This window comes from Nomia melanderi, unplaced genomic scaffold, assembly GCF_051020985.1.
Source record: "Nomia melanderi isolate GNS246 unplaced genomic scaffold, iyNomMela1 scaffold0882, whole genome shotgun sequence".
Taxonomy (NCBI): domain Eukaryota; kingdom Metazoa; phylum Arthropoda; class Insecta; order Hymenoptera; family Halictidae; genus Nomia; species Nomia melanderi.
In genome coordinates, this window is record NW_027475996.1 from 5,001 (window position 1) to 12,500 (window position 7,500).

General features: G+C 50.0%; 1 non-coding gene across 1 annotated transcript; it reads right to left on the minus strand.

The window, feature by feature from the left end:
- Window positions 1-1,198: 1,198 nt before the first annotated feature.
- On the minus strand, window positions 1,199-1,353 carry LOC143176808 (5.8S ribosomal RNA). The gene has a single exon (XR_013001314.1). It is a non-coding gene; the product is annotated as a 5.8S ribosomal RNA (ribosomal RNA).
- Between the last annotated feature and the right edge of the window lie 6,147 nt (window positions 1,354-7,500).

Consider the following 7,500-nt stretch of genomic DNA (forward strand, 5'->3'; position numbering starts at 1 on the left):
CACACACCGTGTTTTTCTCCAGTCGTCAAAGCGTTCGTGCGTCGAATTCGAAAAATAAAAAAAAAAGAAAAACACCTTTTCTCTCTCTCGGGGTAAAAGAGTCGATGTGTATTGTGTATAAAGGTTCTGCGAGAAGTCTCGTTTTGACGTGTGTTCCGCCGATAACGACGATCCTCCGAAACGGGGATACAGAAACGTTACACCTCACAACACGATCTCCGTCTCTTCTCTATAGCAGAAACCGATAAAAATACACCTCCCGAAAGAGAGTATATGGTGATTCTTTTTATATATATATATTTCGAAATTCAACTGAACGTGGCGGAAGCGCACGGTGGTGGTCCAGCGAGGACACGCGACGACGGGGAATAAGAACTATTCGACCCGTTACGAATACGCATGCTCGTCCCGCACGATTTTAACACACACCGTGTTTTTCTCCAGTCGTCAAAGCGTTCGTGCGTCGAATTCGAAAAATAAAAAAAAGAAATACACCTTTTCTCTCTCTCTCGGGGTAAAAAGAGTCGATGTGTATTGTGTATAAAGGTTCTGCTGCGAGAAGTCTCGTTTTGCCGTGTGTGTTTCGGTAACGACGATCCTCCGAAACGTACATCTCATTCGTAAGAGAGGAAGAAAACAATCTCCCTGGGGCCAGTCGGTAATATACCGACATACGACGTGTCGTGCACATCCGTCTCACGCACGGTATACAAAATATGAATAAAACGTGTGTAGTCTCTCTCTCTCTCGACTTCTTAATATTTTCTTTCACCTCTGACGCATCATTTCAGGTGACGTCGGGAGCGCGGGAAAAAAAATTTTTCTAAACACACGAAACCGTTCATCTCACGAACAGCCGAAAAAGTTGTCGCTCAGATCCATATCGCAGTGGAGCGGTATCCGCGGGCGGTCGTAATTGAACGACGCACGACGCCGCGAACACTCACGCGAGTCCATACAAACGATTCCGATCGTTTTGCAACAACTAGAACGTACACTGTCCGTGAAATTCACAGAATTTTCGCGTGTCCGCGACAAACGCCGACGAGACACCCATCGTTCGCTCGTACGTAGCATCCTTCTCTTAACCCGACTCAGAAACGTTCTTTGCGCCCTTCGGTAAAAAAACGTTCGATCCGAAGAGGTGAACGACGGCGGGGATTTGACAGAGCTACGCAAGCAGTGTATGGTACGTAAACGACCCTCAGCCAGGCGTGGTCCAGGAATTGTATCCGTGGACCGCAATGTGCGTTCGAAATGTCGATGTTCATGTGTCCTGCAGTTCACACGTTGACGCGCAATTAGCTGCGTTCTTCATCGACCCACGAGCCAAGTGATCCACCGTTCAGGGTAATCGTATAAATTTTATATTTCACATATATAATTTTATTCTCATTTGTTCGACCTAATATCTCTCTTCTTTCAAAGAGAAGATAAAAGTTGATACCTGAATCTCCGACCAGCGCGCGAAGGAGATTCAGGCGTCGCCTTGGAGACGACACCGAAGCCTTTCGAGACGAAAAACGTTCAAGTAATATGTATATATTTCTCGACGTTCCGGGCGTATAGTGCATTCAAAAACCCGCGAAAGACGCAGAAGACTCGCACGCGTGGAAACGACGGGGATATATTTTGTATCCTACCCGATACTGAATCCATCGCGTGCAGTCGACCCTCGCGTTCTTCCGATCAGACGCATCTATTGTTGCGCGCATGTTTTCGCGTCGCATCGCGCGAAACGTTGCACGAATCGTACCGATCGATCGATTGAAAGCAAATAATGAAAAAAGACTTCACAGCTGGCTCTTTGCCGGTCATTCGTCCCATGTTATCTCTTGCCGCGAAATTGGCGCGCAAGAGTTGGGTGTCAGACGCGCGGCTTTAAAACGAGCTTCACGGCCGGTCCCTTCGTTACCGCTTTCGTTCTTTCTCTCGGAACGACCATGAACGAACACGACGAGCGACGCTACGGCATACACACGTCCACGGATTCGATTAAAAAAACAGACTTCACAGCTGGCTCTTTGCCGGTCATTCGTCCCATATTATCTCTTGCCGCGAAATTGGCGCGCAAGAGTTGGGTGTCAGACGCACGGCTTTAAAACGAGCTTCACGGCCGGTCCTCTCAATTCCGTGTACGGTACACGCAAGATGCGGGTTCCACTTCCAGACTACCCGGTCCCTTCTCTCTACGAGAATCGATAGTAGAAGAACGGCTCGAAAACGCGTCTCAGAGACTAGGGGAAAAGAAGCGGTATGCGAGCGAAACGAAAACGCATTATGGAAACGTCGCGAAACAATGTTCGACGGTTGCTCGGTTCCAATCGTGCGGCCGTTTCAATTTCTCGTGCGCTTCACCGTCCCTCCGTAACTCTGGCCGATCGCGTATACCGAAGAGCCGACACGCGCAAAAACCACAGGCATTGTATACTGTATATATATATGTTACAGTCACAGCCTTCGCGCGTTTTACTCTCCGACGCGGGGTTTCCACGACGAAAGAGAGACAGTTTCGTGGCGGGTGACTCGGCCGAATCGCTACGACGGGTATTTCTATTATAGAACGAATCATCGCCACCCTTTACCAGTGCCCGACGAAGGAATCACAAGGTCATCTGGAGTTTACAATGCCAGCGACGGTAATTCCAACGAAGACCCGATAAGTCAACTCATCGTTCTATTTCTCCCCGTACAGAAAAGCGAATCGACGCTAACGCACCTCGCGCAAGCACGAACGTTCTCTTCGCGTGGATCATCCCATCGTCGAAAGATGTAAAGACGCATTGGAGATCGTGGTCTCTGGCGGGCTCATTGCACGCCCCACTGCATATCTTTCCTCGAATCGAGAATGATTCGTCCACTAAGGCTGCGAAACTACGCGTCGAGGAAACTAGGGGAAAGAAGCGGGATGCGAGCGAAACGACAATACATTATGGAAACGTCGCGAAACAATGTTCGGCGGTTGCTCGTTTCCTCCTGCGGACGTTTCATTGCTCGGGCGCTTCACGTCCCTCCGTAACCTTCGCGCGATCGCGTGCCCCGGAGAGCCGGCAACCGGTGAACCACAGGCGTATAAACTATAGTCTTCTATAGCAAGCCTTCGGCGGTTACTCTCCGACGCGGGGATTCCACGACGAGAGAGAATTTCGTGGCGGGTGACATCGGTCGAAACGCTACGACGGGTATTTCTATTATAGAACGAATCATCGCCACCCTTTACCAGTGCCCGACGAAGGAATCACAAGGTCATCTGGAGTTTACAATGCCAGCGACGGTAATTCCAACGAAGACCCGATAAGTCAACTCATCGTTCTATTTCTCCCCGTACAGACAAGCGAATCAACGCTATCGCACCTCACGCATGCACGAACGTTCTCTTCGCGTGAATCGTCCCATCGTCGAAAGATATAGCCGCTTGGAGATCGTGGCCCATCAAGTTCTTCCGTAACTCCTGCGCGATCGCGTACCCCGGAGAGCAGGCAACCGGTGAACCACAGGCGTATAAACTATAGTCTTCTATAGCAAGCCTTCGCGTTTACTCTACGACGCGGGGATTCCACGACGAGAGAGATTTTCGTGGCGGGTGACACGGCCGAATCGCTACGACGGGTATTTCTATTATAGAACGAATCATCGCCACCCTTTACCAGTGCCCGACGAAGGAATCACAAGGTCATCTGGAGTTTACAATGCCAGCGACGGTAATTCCAACGAAGACCCGATAAGTCAACTCATCGTTCTATTTCTCCCCGTACAGAAAAGCGAATCGGCGCTATCGCACCTCACGCAAGCAGGAATGATCTCTTCGCGTGGATCGTCCCATCGTCGAAAGATGTAAGACGTACAGAAATCGTGGTCCATCACGATTATTCGTAACTCTCCGAGTCGCGTATCTGAGAGTAGGACAAACGGAGAACCACAGGCATAAATAATACTATATGTTTCTTATATAGTTAGCCTTCGCGTTTTACTCTCCGACATGGGGATTCCACGACGAGAGAGAGTTTCGTGGCGGGTGTCTCGGCCGAATCGCTACGACGGGTATTTCTATTATAGAACGAATCATCGCCACCCTTTACCAGTGCCCGACGAAGGAATCACAAGGTCATCTGGAGTTTACAATGCCAGCGACGGTAATTCCAACGAAGACCCGATAAGTCAACTCATCGTTCTATTTCTCCCCGTACAGAAAAGCGAATCGACGCTATCGCACCTCGCGCGAGCACGTAACTACTCTTCGCGTGGATCGTCCCATCGTCGAAAGATGTAAGACGCACGGAAATCGTGGCCCATCAACGTTTTTTTGTAACTCTGCCGATCGCGTATCACAGAGCCGAGACGCACATACCACAGGCGTATAATACCGTTTTCTTTCGTATGGTAAGCCTTCGCGTTTACTCTTCGGCGCGGGGTTTCCACGTCGAGAGAGACATTCGTGGCGGGTGACATCGGTCGAAACGCTACGACGGGTATTACTATTATAGAACGAATCATCGCCACCCTTTACCAGTGCCCGACGAAGGAATCACAAGGTCATCTGGAGTTTACAATGCCAGCGACGGTAATTCCAACGAAGACCCGATAAGTCAACTCAACGTTCTATTTCTCCCCGTACAGAAAAGCGAATCGACGCTGTTGCACCTCACGCAAGCACGAACGTTCTCTTCGCGTGGATCGTCCCATCGTCGAAAGATGTAAGACGCACGGAAATCGTGGCACATCACGTGTTTTCGGAACTCTGTCGACCGCGTATCTCAGAGACGACGCGCGCGAACCACTGGCATATACTATTATATATCGCGTTTTACCCTCCGACGCGGGGATTCCACGACGAGAGAGAGTTTCGTGAGCGGGTTGACTCGGAAGAAACGCTACGACGGGTATTTCTATTATAGAACGCATCATCGCCACCCTTTACCAGTGCCCGACGAAGGAATCACAAGGTCATCTGGAGTTTACAATGCCAGCGACGGTAATTCCAACGAAGACCCGATAAGTCAACTCAACGTTCTATTTCTCCCCGTACAGAAAAGCGAATCGACGCAATCGCACCATACGCGTGCACGTAAACAACTCTTCGCGTGGATCGTCCCATCGTCGAGAGACGTAAGTTTTCATAGTATGAATTCGCGTTTTACTCTCCGACGCGGGGATTCCACGACGAGAGAGAGTTTCGTGAGCGGGTTGACTCGGAAGAAACGCTACGACGGGTATTTCTATTATAGAACGCATCATCGCCACCCTTTACCAGTGCCCGACGAAGGAATCACAAGGTCATCTGGAGTTTACAATGCCAGCGACGGTAATTCCAACGAAGACCCGATAAGTCAACTCAACGTTCTATTTCTCCCCGTACAGAAAAGCGAATCGACGCAATCGCACCATACGCGTGCACGTAAACAACTCTTCGCGTGGATCGTCCCATCGTCGAGAGACGTAAGTTTTCATAGTATGAATTCGCGTTTTACTCTCCGACGCGGGGATTCCACGACGAGAGAGAGTTTCGTGAGCGGGTTGACTCGGAAGAAACGCTACGACGGGTATTTCTATTATAGAACGCATCATCGCCACCCTTTACCAGTGCCCGACGAAGGAATCACAAGGTCATCTGGAGTTTACAATGCCAGCGACGGTAATTCCAACGAAGACCCGATAAGTCAACTCAACGTTCTATTACTCCCCGTACAGAAAAGCGAATCGACGCAATCGCACCATACGCGTGCACGTAACAACTCTTCGCGTGGATCGTCCCATCGTCGAGAGACGTAAGTTTCATAGTAAGCCTTCGGCGTTTTACTCTCCGACGCGGGGATTCCACGACGAGAGAGAGAGTTTCGTGAGCGGGTTGACTCGGAAGAAACGCTACGACGGGTATTTCTATTATAGAACGCATCATCGCCACCCTTTACCAGTGCCCGACGAAGGAATCACAAGGTCATCTGGAGTTTACAATGCCAGCGACGGTAATTCCAACGAAGACCCGATAAGTCAACTCAACGTTCTATTTCTCCCCGTACAGAAAAGCGAATCGACGCAATCGCACCATACGCGTACACGTAAACAACTCTTCGCGTGGATCGTCCCATCGTCGAGAGACGTAAGTTTTCATAGTATGAATTCGCGTTTTACTCTCCGACGCGGGGATTCCACGACGAGAGAGAGTTTCGTGAGCGGGTTGACTCGGAAGAAACGCTACGACGGGTATTTCTATTATAGAACGCATCATCGCCACCCTTTACCAGTGCCCGACGAAGGAATCACAAGGTCATCTGGAGTTTACAATGCCAGCGACGGTAATTCCAACGAAGACCCGATAAGTCAACTCAACGTTCTATTTCTCCCCGTACAGAAAAGCGAATCGACGCAATCGCACCATACGCGTGCACGTAAACAACTCTTCGCGTGGATCGTCCCATCGTCGAGAGACGTAAGTTTTCATAGTATGAATTCGCGTTTTACTCTCCGACGCGGGGATTCCACGACGAGAGAGAGTTTCGTGAGCGGGTTGACTCGGAAGAAACGCTACGACGGGTATTTCTATTATAGAACGCATCATCGCCACCCTTTACCAGTGCCCGACGAAGGAATCACAAGGTCATCTGGAGTTTACAATGCCAGCGACGGTAATTCCAACGAAGACCCGATAAGTCAACTCAACGTTCTATTACTCCCCGTACAGAAAAGCGAATCGACGCAATCGCACCATACGCGTGCACGTAACAACTCTTCGCGTGGATCGTCCCATCGTCGAGAGACGTAAGTTTCCATACTATGAATTCGCGTTTTACTCTCCGACGCGGGGATTCCACGACGAGAGAGTGTTTCGTGAGCGGGTTGACTCGGAAGAAACGCTACGACGGGTATTTCTATTATAGAACGCATCATCGCCACCCTTTACCAGTGCCCGACGAAGGAATCACAAGGTCATCTGGAGTTTACAATGCCAGCGACGGTAATTCCAACGAAGACCCGATAAGTCAACTCAACGTTCTATTGCTCCCCGTACAGAAAAGCGAATCGACGCAATCGCACCATACGCGTGCACGTAACAACTCTTCGCGTGGATCGTCCCATCGTCGAGAGACGTAAGTTTCATAAGTAAGCCTTCGGCGTTTTATTCTCCGACGCGGGGATTCCACGACGAGAGAGTGTTTCGTGGCGGGTGACTAGGCCGAAACGCTACGACGGGTATTTCTATTATAGAACGAATCATCGCCACCCTTTACCAGTGCCCGACGAAGGAATCACAAGGTCATCTGGAGTTTACAATGCCAGCGACGGTAATTCCAACGAAGACCCGATAAGTCAGCTCATCGTTCTATTTCTCCCCGTACAGAAAGGCGAATCGACGCTATCGCACCTCGCGCGAGCACGTAACAACTCTTCGCGTGGATCGTCCCATCGTCGAGAGACGTAAGACGCACGGAAATCGTGGTTCATCGCGTCTTTTCCTACTCTCTTGAATCGCAATTTCGTATAGAGCCTACACACGCGAACCAC